Below are 14,861 nucleotides of genomic sequence, written 5' to 3'. Positions count from 1 at the left end.
ACGTAATTAATAATTATGTTGTATAGAGAATGTTTATTTGAAATAATGAAGAATTAAGTTAATATAATTTACATCCGACCTTTTTGACTTCTTTTCTAATTTGCTTGATCACTCTTTGACACAAATCGAGATAACATAAGGATATAGCAATATTATCAAGAACTGATATTGATATTGTAACTGGTATATACATACATATACATATATGTACATATGTTAATATGTAAATATATATGTATACTTACATCCGCGTTTGCACCTTCATTCGCAAAATTCATGAAATTCTCGTCATAATTTGAATGCATACTTTCTCACATGGTTTGATCATTAGACGTGTGAAAATTCCGTTTCAGAAAAGTTTTCATCTCTGCTCGCCAGCAGAGGTTTATTCCAACCGGCACAATTTGCACATGTTGAGAAACAGGAGATGGTCTCGTGAGTGCTGAGAGACGCGAAGGGCAGATTGACGACATGTGTCCCATGACTGACATTTATTAAAATGATTCAAACGCTTTTAGTTAGCTTATTATTTATTATATACTGCTTATTTTATTTATTTCCTAACAAATTAGAATAATGTTATTTTTAATAATTATTTTGTGTATTTGCGCGCATAATGTTGTGACCTAATCGTAGCAATAACTTTTACTGTTCCTATAAATCTACCACGATTATATAGCATACCTATTTTCCTCTTTCTTTTATTTCACTTCTTTGTACATGTATAATATAAATCTGGCAACTGCATTTCATATTACTTTTATTTATTTTCTCTATCTATTTTGTGTTAAGCTGTCAGACAATGCTTTCCTGTTATAATATTTAACAGTGACTTAAACATCACGGGAACTCCAATTAAATTATGTTACAACATGAATTATTACATGTAATAATATTTACATGAGTCACGAAAATATGTGTACATACATATAGTGTCTTTGCTTTCAATTTACGATTATAACAGCACTTCACATGCGGTAGTTAAAAAGGATTATTATTGTAACGAGCTTTTATACAGATGCCATCCTCCTGGCTAGCTCGGTAGGACAATGGGTTATGTTAATTCCTCTGATTCTATGTATACATTCTTTCGAGTCTGTACATGGAATACGCGTGTGACTTGTCAGAAAATTTAAAATTTCACCAGTGTTAAGGTGAACGCACATAGAAGTAGAAGTAAGCAGTAAGCAGTAAGCAGTAAGACGGTAAGACCTCCATCTTTCATATGTATAGATATACTGGCAATGTTAATTGCCTACTTCGTACGTCTTACTGCTTACTGTTTACTGCTTGCTGCTTACTTCTACTTCTATGTGCGTTCACCTTTACACTTGCGAACGATGCGAGATTTAGCATTGCACTTGCAATTGTTTTCCAATAAAATCACATTTTGTATTTTGTGAAAATATAAGGAATCAGTTTTATGCTTCGTTTATTTACTGCTTTATTTATTTCATTTATTTATACATTTACGTAAACAAATATTTGTAAACAAATGGCAATTTTCGTTTCATCTACTTATTGATTTATTTTATTGATTACTTTATCATTTATTTGCTTCATCAACTTTTCCATTGATGTAAGTAATAGGTTCTAATGAAATGTCTTCTTCGAATTATGCATTAGCTGCACTTGATCGTTTATTATTATTGCATGTTAAAAGGTGTATCCACTTAACAAGTATCTTCATGCTGATGTAGTAACATTACAAAGTTATTCGCACGATTCCAACACGTATAAGAAATAAAATTTACCAATATTTTGATATCTTTCTTGAATTTCAAACTCGCGAAACTTACTTCCATTGTTGCGGTCAAAGGTTATAGATTTATACGGAATAAACAATTTGATGTTGTGTGTGGCCAAATAAATACGTGTTCTCCACTAATCTCGCACTGTGTATATTCGCCTGTAGAAATTTTCAACGCGAAAAGCACTCTGTCAGGTATACCCAGCCACATATGTTGCAGACAATCCTGCATTTCCTGGCTTATTTTAGTTTCTCTGGGAAAGGGGAGAGGGAGAGAAAGCTGTTATTTCTGTTCCATAAGTATATTAGTACTAATACTCCAGGACAACCCTCGCGTTTGGTTAAATACCAGGCACTGTTTCGCTGTTTCAAAACACTCAAAAGTATTATGGTTTTGTTTATTGTTAGGCATTTCTGTTTGTATAAATGAGATTATCGCACGCGAGAGGATCGCGCTGTAAAAAGTAATTTCTACTATAACTCGTGCATTCCTCGATCACAGAAGATATATCACGATGTACGCTCTCACATTATTCTAACTAAATTTGAACTAATTGCAATCTTGTGAGTTATTTGATTGACTAAAATAGGAATTTGTTAATTTTGCTCATTATGTGCTAAAAAGACAATTAATGAAACAACTATATTTTCAATTAGTATGAAACTTTACACTCGTTAAAAATAATTTTGCGCCAGCGTTCATAAGTGGTACGAATGTATTGCATACCTAAGTTTTTGTCCTTCTCAGATATTTATTTATTATATTTATATGAAAAAAATGTGGTAAATCTGCTATGCAGTTTTCAATTTAAAAATTGATTTTGTTAAATTTCTGTATACATATATGCTTCTATAGGAATTATTCACACTTTTACCTGATCTCATGATGATAGATAAGCCATCAAGCGATTTTAGCAACAAGATTACTTGCATAAATTTGTTTGACATTTTAGTATTTATAAATTAATATAGGCAGTTGAAATTGGTGGATACTTAATGCATTCTCTTTATGAGATAATACACTGTAATTCTTATTTATATATATGAATAGAATAGTAATCAAGTAGGATTTTATCTATGTATATAGTTTGTATACATGTATAAAAAATAAATTTATTACAAAGAAATCTCTCTCAAGAAATACCTATATATATATACATATATATAATCATTTAATTAATTAAATACAAATTAATTATAAAAACAATGATTTATTACAAATATAGTTTATTTAAATTAAACTCTTTTATTTTGAAAAATTTCTGTTTATTAATTAATATTCAATTAGTATATAGTTTTTGTAAAAAAATCTTAATAAACTAAGAGATTGTTCAAATAAAATATGATTTACAATTGCGTTTCTCGTGAATCAGAAATTAAAGTCTTGATTTTGGTGAAAATTAAATATAAATTGATGAAAAATTAAAAATTAAAGACTTCTGAAATTATAATTATATGCTAAACAAAAATCAATTGAATATCGATCTTTGTTGTATAAGATTTGTATACAAATTAATATCTAATACTTAATTACTATTAACACAAATTATATATTGATAATATTATGTGCATATAATCATTATCATGCGATTTTTTATTTTTAATCGTATTTACTCGTTTTATTTTTTATAAAGAGTAAAAAATGTTAATTTATTCTGAGAAGTTTTGATCGGATGAATACTCAGAGTAATTGGAATTGTTCCTCATCCGTAACAAACTTGATTCGACCATAGTGGAATGCCATTGAATAGAGAGGGCCTTACGTGGAGTTTTATAATTGATTTCGTATTTGAAGTCATAGCGAGCTATTTTTCCATACGGCACGGCACGTTGCTGCACAAAGCATTATTACGAGTGTAAATTATTCTTCTAAGAGCAGACTGTCGCAATTAATCCAAAAACCTATAATATTCTTATCTAGTGATCGACGGATGGAAAATGTCTCTCATTAACTATCAGCTATCTCATGAAGAGTATCATAAACATCATCTTTTCTGCTAATAACATTGAGCATAATAATAACTTGCACTCGCAATATATACGAGTATCAATTCTAGAACAAAGATACAATTTCTTGAAGTATTGTTTGCTCATGATAATTACGAAATCCATGGACCTAAGTGTTTCGGAGCAGAAAGGAACAGAAGAGATTGAAAAGAAGAGGCCGAGCAAATGAGGAACGAGAGAGAAAGATCAAGCAAGGAAAGTGTGCGCAGTTTCTTTTCTTCTCCGTTCATCCTCACATAAGAAGGGGCTCCAGAGCGGAGAGAAAAAAGTACCGGTTATATCGTAAGAGAGCGACCGTAATCGATAAAATATCATGATAGGGATGAGAGGGAGGATAACCCTTCTGCTCTCGTGCGCATCACGCACATATGAAAAGATATAAGAAAAGGTATGAGAGGAAGCCGCTCGTATCTCTTATATGACGGACGGGTGTCAACTTTACACAGGTAACAACGTTAGGTAAATAAAAAACAAAACTCTCAATAGAGATGAAAAAATCGAGTCTTTCTATATTGGAAAAGCTGTCGCTTTTTCCGATCGTGATTTAACGAGAAAATGTTTAACAGCAGGCAAATTGGCATAGTATATGCGCGTACGTACAAGTCTTTGGAAGTAATTTGTTAAGTTTGCGTAGTCGACGCGACAGATTGCCTTCATAGACCTATTTCGCTTTGCGGCTCTCATACTCACAACCAGTCGTTGCGTTGATATAAAATATATTTGTTCTTGAGATATACAATAAGTCTTTTCTCGTTGACGAACATAATAACTTGCAATTAATGAGGATCATTCATCAAGCTAAATACGATTGTGACGCGCAAAATCGAGCAGGACGAAATTAGCGGACTCTTTGGTGGATAAAATTGCGCGCGAAAAGCACGATAATAATAAACGACCGGGAAGAAAAAAACATGGTATCTGACTTCATGGTAAATTGTGTGTATATACCTCAATCATCGATACAGTTCGTTTGTCGAAGTGTTTAACCACGTCTATTGAGCGGATCGTACGGCGCGAATGAACCGTAGTGAATTGGTGCCGCAGGTTTTATGTTGTTGACTTGCCAGAAAAATCGATCGGCAAAAATTTTATTGTTGGTCATCATAATAAAATATTTCAAATTAAAGAGAAGGAAGGAATAAAAAAAGAAAAGAAAGAAAATGGAAACGATAACAAAATACGTTCAAGGATTTATTCTCAATAAAGATGCGAAACATATGTATAACAAGTTTCTAATTAAGATGTGACAATGGAAAAATTAATTCAAAATACTATCAAGAAGAATCATTTTTATCCTGTTACACAGAATACATCTTTCATGTGTTGATTTGACAATGCATACCGAGGAAACAAAACAAAAATTATTGTCTTTCTCATCGCTTCCTTGGGTCATCCTGTATTCCAGGACCACAATTTCAGATTCGTTGTATTATTTCGCATTCGCGTATATCATGGCATCATCGTCAAGTTCTCCGGATCGCATCCCTTGTTGGAATAAGCACTAAGGCAACCTGTTGCGCCCAGATGCTGTTCTCCGTCGTTGCCTTACGTCCGTGACCGTGTCAGTGAGTTTCCTTCGTTCTCTCTCTCTCTCTCTCTCTCTCTCTCCCCCCCTCCCCCCTCTTTCTTTCTTGTCTCCCACTTTTCTCAGGTCATCCTCTCTTTCCGATACTTTTGTTCTTTCCTCGTCGTCTTCTCTCATCTTTTTCCCACTTGCCAAGAGCGACAGAATGCCCTTCGTCTGCGACGTGTCTACGATGCATGTTCTCCTGATGGTACGAAGGCCTGAAACGTCGCACTCTGTTGCTCCGTTCTGACACGGCATCTTCGTTGCACCGACATTGGACGCCACCGTGTTCTCGCCTTCTCATAATAACACTCTCCTCTTCCTGTCTATCGAGCGCGCCGGCTCTCTTGCGCTTTTCCAAGCTCATTCTTCCCTCGTCACGCTCATTCGGCTATTCTTTCCGTCTCGCTTGTTCGTCCCCTACCATTTCGACGTCGCTTTCTCGATGCCGCCTCCTATACTGTCTACTGATACCTTGATCCACATGAACGAAAGCGTTCTTCTATTCTAGAAGAGAATGGTCTCTCTCACGCGGGGGATGAGCGGCTAAAAATGTGAAAATAACCGCCACGATCAATATCTGTCTAGATTTTAGACGAGTAGGTATTAGATGAAGCAATGATATTGACAGGCATCAACGCATAAAATCTTCATATTTCAATGTTGCAGATTCAAGAAAATTATCTCCGTTATATCTATGTATGATTGTAACGAAAAGTTGAAATCTTGATCAGTGTTGTTCTCTATGTGTATCACACGACAATTTCGTATATAACATAAGAATTTTTTCCTATATACATATACAAATGTTCTACGTTTATTTTCAAGTATCAATTTTTACACTTGAAATCAATACTTTCTAAATAATATTTATTAGATTTCTAATTTTTTCCAATTTAAAACCTAATTTCTATTATAAAATTAAATTTATCGTTTAAAAAAATTGTAAGATAGACTTGAACCATCCTAGATCATACAAAAAGTGCATTTTTCACAAAGATCGTCCGAGTTAAAAGAAGCATGTGCTCGATGCTTCGTTACGCGATAATTATAGAGACGGTATTTTAATCTCTGAAATATTACAGTTATCACACTGAAAAATTATATTCCCGCGCCCTACTGTACGTGATTGTTTGGTACCTATTTTTATTCTGTCATTCGCAGATAATAACTATCAATTAAAAATTATTATTGCTAAGATCTCTAGTTAAAACGCCATACTCTAAACATTTAGCTGTATTCATTTGGCTAGTAACACAAATTCGAAACATAAACGTCTATTTGCGATTATTTTCTATTTCCTCCGACTTGATGCTCGAATATAATGCATGAGGGTGTTAGGATATAACTTATAACTAATAACGGAGCCTGAACACCGCGAAACGATGTTGCAGCATAGTAGTGTTTTCCACTTTAATCTGCGGTCCGAAAACCGCAAGATGCTCAGACGACTAAAATTTCCGATGAGAAATAGAGACGGTTGATCACCAGACGGTTTGTTCTCTTTATAAAATTTTCCTTTTTATTTGGTGTTCTACTATAATTATTTATTACTTATTGAAACGTCATAGAGGACGAAATTTATGCAAAATGTCATGCGTTACTAATTACAAAGAATCTAGCGAAATACGTAATGTTTTTTCTCATAGGAGAAAAAACATATTAGCCAACTATCGTTGGCGCAAAACGGATACTATACGTTATAAATCAAAGCAAAAAGTGCATTATACCATATATATTATTGCAAGCGGAAAAAGATCACAAAACAAATCACAAAACAAATACACAGATTATCAATCGTTTCCAATAATTTGTATAACTTGTTTAACTCAAAGAAATCATAGAGACACTAGGTAGTTAATATTGAAAATAATGTATTTTTCAGAAAATATAAAGAATTTATAGTTTATTTTTCTCACATGTCTTGTACTAAACAATTTTCTATAATATTTGAATTGCAATGTAAAAATGTTATAAATTTAGAAATATTAATTATATATATTTATAAATATATATAATATTTATTTCAAAATATTTCGCCGCCAGAACATTTTACATGATGCAATTACACGCCGTAGTAAAATCATCCAATTTTTTTCGATAAACAAAAAATAACTTTATCCTACATTAGAAATAAAAAAAACATGTATACCCAAAATATGTCTCATGTGTGTGCGTGCGTGCGTGCGTGCATGTGTGTTTTTGTGTAAGAGCTATTCAAATAACCATTACAAATATCTTTCGACATGTCCTGTTGCTATACAGTGTAAATACATATGTATTTGTACAAAACTATGTTAAATGAAACAGCGGCCGTTTACTCAATTGGTAAATTTAATATGATTCTAATATCTTGACCCGTTATGAAATTATTTTTTTCACAGACTTTTTTTACAGACAGATAATTGATATGATGGCGTCCCTTCAATTAATACCTATAATATTTACTGAATATAAAATGTAGGGCAGTAAAATCTGTTTGCCGAGGAATTCTAAAGATCTTGTTACAATAATCCCTCACGTGCATTTCCCTGCGAATCGAAACGTCATAGTGATCGTCGATACATCGGGTGTTCGCGCTTCGATAGATGAGTGAATCATTTTAGAGATAATTTTTTCGAATTCATTGCGCTTGTAGTAGCGTGTGTAGTGTAGGTCCGGTTTCTCATACTTCCGTATTGCTTGTATCTGTTTTGAAGAAAACCAAAGATTTGCTCGGCATTCTTCGAATACCTCAATGAGATATGTAGCTCCTTGATTTTCTGTAAATATCGCTATCACGGATATCCGATAAAGTTCCCGCAATACTGGTATATTTGGTGTAATTTTGCGTTATATGTATGATGCTACACGAGGACATCGAATGCATCGTTTCGAGTATATATACAGGGTGTCCCAGTAACTCTGTTTCAAGGCAATATCTCCGTTACCGTTAATGATACGCGAAAATGCTTAAGGAAGAAATTATTTGGTTCGAAGGGACACACATTATGATGGGAATTATTTCTTTCTCAAGATCATATTTTTTAGAGCCTTTAAGGTCTCTTTCGATATTTTTTTAAATAGGACTACATATTTTTATCATTATAGCGTAATAGCTGAGGTCAAGACGAATCTAATGGCCTATAATACTATGGCCTTCACGTGACCTTGAGTATGAAAAATTCAGAAATTTTGAGGAATGGGTGCGAATAATGAAATAAATATAATAGAAAGTTTGGCATAGGAAAATTTATTGTATTATAATAAGTGTTCAAAATTATTTCCAAAATTGGACTTCTAAATATTTGTTAATTCGAGTATTAAATGAACGTCGCACATATTACAATAAATTTTCCTATGCCAAACTTTCTATTATATTTATTTCATTATTCGCACCCATTCCTCAAAATTTCTGAATTTTTCATACTAAAAATCACGTGAAGGTCATGGTATTATAGGCCATTGGATTCGTCTTGATCTCAACTATTACGCTATAATGATAAAAATATGTAGTCCTATTTTAAAAAATATCGATGACTTTGAAGGCTCTAAAAATATGACCTTGAGAAAGAAATAATTCCCATCACACAATGTGTGTCCCTTTGAACCAAACAATTTCTTCTTTAGGCATTTTCGCGTATCATTAACGATAACGGACATATTGCCTTGTAACAGAGTTACTGGGACACCCTGTATATATATTCTATAGTAACTTATCTAAATTAAGCTTGATTCTTCATAGTAATGAGATTTCTCGATGCAACATTAAAAACAATTGGAGAATGGAATTTTTTTCATACGCGTATCAAGAATGTCACGTGCATATATCGGAGTTGTAGATTATTTTCTTATTAATTTTTATTCTTTTGGATTTGCATGTTTATTCATAACTTTATTGCAATACTTATTTTATAGAAAGTAAAATATGTGTTGTAGTACTTTATTACAACATACGTTACACTTATACGCTTTTGACAAGACTAAGAGAAGACTTTCTAATTATCACTTTATCATATTTTATCCTTTAAAATAATTTCCTTACAATAATCCAAAAATAATTGCTGAATAACAAAAAAAAATAGTAAAATGAAATTTATATATAAATAATTGGAAGCTGAGAATTTATAAAAGTTGATACTTTTATAAATGATGAACTAATTGTGAGGATATGTTTTTTGAACTGTTGACTCACTTGTACTTATATTGCTGTGCTGTAAGTCGAAGATTACGACATCCTTTGAACAATCGATATGTTTTTAAAGATAAAATTGACCTGGAAGAAGTTATGAGGGAATACTCTTACACACACGTGCATCTAAAAATCGCGCGCACAACATATTACACGTTTTACAAGACTAAAAAATTAGAAACAAATACAAGCAGGGTAGAATGAAAAATTAATGAAATTTATTCTCTTTTTCGCTTCTAATCCTTTCGCCATGAAACGATTCATTCGTATAGATTATTATGTTATTAAAATATGCAATTTCGCTCAATTATGAAGTAAACAGAAACAGTAATCATATTCTATTATTTTAGAAATTTATTAGATATTATATATCGCATGTAGTTTATTATCATTTATTTGATGCATCATAACTGTAAGATGAAATAATAAAATAAAATATACAAGATAAAATCTATTGCCAGTCTCATAAATTTTATAGATTTTGTTATGAAAGAACTATACGAAGTCAAAATAATAAAGTCATATTAGTAACTAACACGATTATTTTTTGCAACAAGTGCATTGTAATTTCTAGAAAATTTATTGTCCAAAAATTAAGTTATCGAAAGTTATCAGCCTGCCGGCCTTTTAGATAAACGTCAAAAGGTACCAAGATGGATGTTGCAAGATTGCAGGGTTGTGTCTACCCGACAACGATGCCCTTGCTAGAGGATCCGGATAATAGGGTTTGCAATTTTTACCAGTTTCTACCGCACCGTGGAAATCACGATGTAATGCGTATCTTGTGCGTGATAACGATCAACGAATCGCACACGATTGCAAGTAGATATCATCCACCATCGCACTCTAATCTGTAATAGAATCAGCTCACTCGTCGGTGCGATGGATCAAATATAGGGACTGTTCGTGAATGTCGCTCTGTCCAGTTATTATATTTGCAGAATATTCGATATCAATTTAAATTCCTAAGTTTTATGACACCTCTGATGTATGAAATTATACTTTTTAAAACTGCGTAATGTGTTATCGGGTAGCGCGATAATCACTTCCGTTGCAAAAACCAGAATTAAAAATTTCGTAATAAATAACGAGGAGCAGGGGACGACGAAACATTTGAGTTACGATTTATAAGAAAATAATAGTTTTATGAGGACAAAAGAGATTACATAGATGTTTTAGGCCAATAATATTTTTCGATTCAACAAATAATGCTTCTAATTTTCTAATGAGAGAAACTCTTAAATGCAATAACTATAAATTGAAGTGATAGATTATACGCGTTGTTGATGACTGTGACACTTGCATGGTCGTGGTGAAAACATGAAGAAATCTTTATCTTGTAGTAACTAACGGATGCCGGATTCTTGTATACTTGGTGCATTAGCGAAAATGCTTCTGTCTATTACCTGTTTGCTACATACAGTAGCCATACTGTTCTTCTAGACAACATTTGCGCTGCAATTTCTATTTACTTACGGTGATATCGCGCGCGAATATAAACGTATCCTTCATTCACGAAAATATTTATAATACTTTTCTTTTGCCACACGCAGCTAACATTAATGACAAGCAATTCCAATGGAGCAGTTATTCGAATTCTTTACAACATCATTAAATTAAATTTCCAGATGAATTGCATCAACATGAGTAAATAACTGAATTAATTTCTATCCTTATCGCATCGTAAATATACTATATATAGTTCTCATCCGATCCACACACACTTTGAAAAGTTGCTTGGGGCAAATCATTGTTTTGAAATTTTTAACACTGTTATTGCACCGGTATTTAATGAGGCTATATTCCATAAATTTTATATGTTACTATCAAATTGATAGTAAAATTAATTGTACCTAAGTGAACAATTCATGCGCAAATATATACACTCGTGTGTATATATATATATATATATATCATTTGCACATAATAATTTCCTCAAGAGTGAATTATTAGATGTAGTTATATGTATATCCTGTTAATTTATGATATTATTTATGTTTTCATTTGTTCAATTTTTAAGTAGATTTTAACATAAATTTTAATTTTAAAGTTAAATATTAAAATACTATATTAAAAATCATAAATCGATTATAATAAAATTTTTAATACATAGAACATTATTCGAAGCTTTCCTAGGTATCTCCTACAGGGTCCTTATTAAAGTCTTGTCTACCAATTAGTTTTCATACCAGTTTATTTTTCTTTGATTAATTTTGAGCAAAGGAATAAAAATGGAAAGAAAGATAATTCTCGGAGTAAATGAAGTGTTTGTAGAATAAGAAAGCCGTTGCTAATTGGCGATTTTTCGACGTAATGACACAACTTGTTGATTATTATTTTATTATTTTATTTTAAATAAAAGACACACGAACAATGCTGGCACGTTAAACGCATAACATTAAAAATATTTGCGATTTATGTGTCAAAAATTCAAGGAAATTGCGAAATCAGACAGATGGTCGATCCTTTCTGGAATGAGCAAGTGGGCAAAAGAAGTCACAGTCATTGAGTAATGTGCAAACAAATTCACTGCTAATGACTATTGATTTAGCTTGTATAAGTGATTTAGGCATACCATGTGTATTCAACCTTTCGCATCTCTCATTGCGTACTCCGATTGTGTATGGGTGACCATTTTGAATGTCATCGAGATAATCATCAAGATACGAACAGAAAAAGTATTGTAATTACTTTTGAATACTTTGATTGTTTTTCTAAGAAAGTTTATAATGGTAAAATATTTTTAAAATTAAATCTTTTATTTTAATACATTTTAATAGTGTTTATAACTTGGTATTATTTTCGTAAAATATTACATTTTTATTCTAAGTGTGTATTTGAGCGTAACGTATAAGTTATGTACACACAACCTTGCGCACATTAAAAATTACGAATTTAAATATTTCAAGTGTAATATAATCTCCAAATAACAAATAAAAAAATATAATTGTACTAGTATATGACCGAGATAATCCGAAAATTTGCGCATTCTAAAAATTCCCCGTTTTATAAATCAAATATTATATAAAAACGAACATACGCCTCTCTCTCTCTCTCTCTCTCTCTCTCTGGTCAAATACCTTATTATCATATATATTCCTATCTTAGACAGTTTGATGACATTTACTCGGCCAAGTGTTTAAAGAAAATGATTGCTCGGTAAAATGATTCATCGTCGGATGCGTGTGTTAGCTTAATTCATATAAAATTTAGACGCGTGCATTCTAAATGTTAATGACATGCGTGATTAATCTAATTGACACAGTAGAACCACATATTTGCTCGGCGCAGGTACTTAATATTGCGTTGGCTGATGATCGGTTTTAATCAATCAAATTTAATCAAGTGCAGAGGAAGCGTGTAGAATAAATGGTTAAAATCGATGTTGATCATCTTTAAAGTTTGTTTATCAGAATCCTTTAGAAACATTTTAAACACAAATTCGTCAGTCTCGTGTTTCAAGAACATTTTGTTTCGGGAACATCTGCTTACAATGCAAAAATGATTTGTTCACCATTAATTCGTATTATTCTGTTTAGGTACATTAACGCGAGGAGTTTTATTTGTTAATTAAGCCCATTAATTAGATCGTGCATGATAACGCGCATCTGAATAAATGTATTTGCGATAATCAGTTCCGTTCGCTTAGTAGCGTGGCGTAAGTAGTACTCAAATCACACATTAGTAAACGAAATTTAAATTACTAATTGTCCTTTTTGCTTTGAATTTTGGGGAATTCGACTGGGCACCTTCTTTGCACCTCATTATAGCGAAGGAAGACTTTTGAAGAAATTTATTTCATCAGCCACTTTATGCGTTTCTTTTAAAAAATAGTTTTTTAACAATTTTGTTTTGGTAATACTCCAGATTAGGGGATCCCCCTCCAATGACCTTGACCTTGACATATGTTGTCAAGGTCATGACCCTGAGTGACCTGCAACAAGTTTTAGCTGTCGTTCGTTATTAGTTAAAAAGTTATTAATAAAAAAAAGTTTGAAAAATGACATTTTATTTCTGCTATATATGATATTAAAAACTATTGTATACCTTTCCTTGCTTACGTAATGACTTTTCATGCGAAGCGACTTTCACCTCACGTCCCCCCTACTCCAGGGGCGCACGAATTTCACACGAAACAACTCCCACCCACGATGAGAGTTGTTTTTCACGCGAAGCGACTCTCACCCACGGTGAGAGTCGCTTCGCATGAACGGTGAAATATATTTTAAAGCAGGAAATTTTTGTTTTATATAGTGAAAAAAAGACATCGTTTTTCAAACTTTCCTTTTTAATAACTTTTCAATGAGTAACAAGCGACAGCTAAAACCTGTTGGAGGATACTCAGGGTCACGACCTTAACAATATATGTCAAGTTCAAGGTCATTGGAGGGGGTCCCCTAATCTGAAGTATTACTTGGTTTTTTTTCCCCCAAATGATGATAGGATGTAGGATAGCTGTTTGCAATTCGTACAGCTAATAAAGATTTGTTCTAAATCAAATATGAAATTTCATGCATTGAAGAAAAACTTTTAATGTCTTAATTTATTTTTTAATTATGGTTACTATTAATAAAAGATTTGTACAGAAATGTATTGGAAACATATGAAATTTTACTCATTAATTTTTTATTTTGTAAATATACTTCGTACTATTTACTTTAATATACTTCTTTGACGAAATAAAATTTTTATATACATAGATTTTTGTAAAAAAAAATGTATATATCTTTTTTCATCGGCTTCTTTTCTCTAGAAACACAACTAATTAAAAATTTACTTTATGTCATATGTTTAAAAGATCCCGCCATTTTCAACATAGATAAAGAATTATGAATATCATTTTTGTCTTCTCAATGAGTTGATTCACGGAATCTTAAGTGGTTATCTAAAGTTCTTATCAGAAACAGTAAAGTCTTTACTTCTTATCGACCTGTGGAACCCTCTTCTCGTAATCAAATCTTCTGGATAAAAAAATGAAAAGAATATAGAATTATCTCTATAAAAAGATTATTTCTTATATGTATAATTTTGTAATATCAATATGTAAAGCATAAATATTTTCAAGGATTTATTTAATGAGTCATTAACTCAAATTCAAGATTAAGATTAACATAATGTTAACGTTAAATAAACGAGAGATATGTGAATTATTACGTAAAATGTAAAATAATATTATATATTAATTTGAAATTCTTAGCGCGTCGTTAAAAATTATCGCAGTTGCACATTGTAGTTGTCTCTTGCAGTTTTTCTGTAAAGTTGATAGTATTTGAGTAAAAAAATCATTGATAATCAATATTCAGCGATTTTTAGTAATTAATATCTTGTTGACTATTGCGAAAATTGCAAAATGGTAGAGGACTTTT

General features: G+C 31.9%; 1 protein-coding gene across 4 annotated transcripts in view; it reads left to right on the top strand.

The window, feature by feature from the left end:
* The window catches only part of Ppn (proteoglycan-like sulfated glycoprotein papilin), a 79,022-nt gene that overhangs the window by 532 nt on the left and 63,629 nt on the right, over window positions 1-14,861 (top strand). The window lies entirely within an intron of this gene.

The sequence above is a fragment of the Mycetomoellerius zeteki genome, unplaced genomic scaffold (genome assembly GCF_001594055.1).
Source record: "Mycetomoellerius zeteki isolate Tzet28-1 unplaced genomic scaffold, Tzet1.0 scaffold146, whole genome shotgun sequence".
NCBI lineage: Eukaryota > Metazoa > Arthropoda > Insecta > Hymenoptera > Formicidae > Mycetomoellerius > Mycetomoellerius zeteki.
Note: the sequence above shows the minus strand (reverse complement) of the source record. Positions and strands in the feature narration are given on the sequence as shown.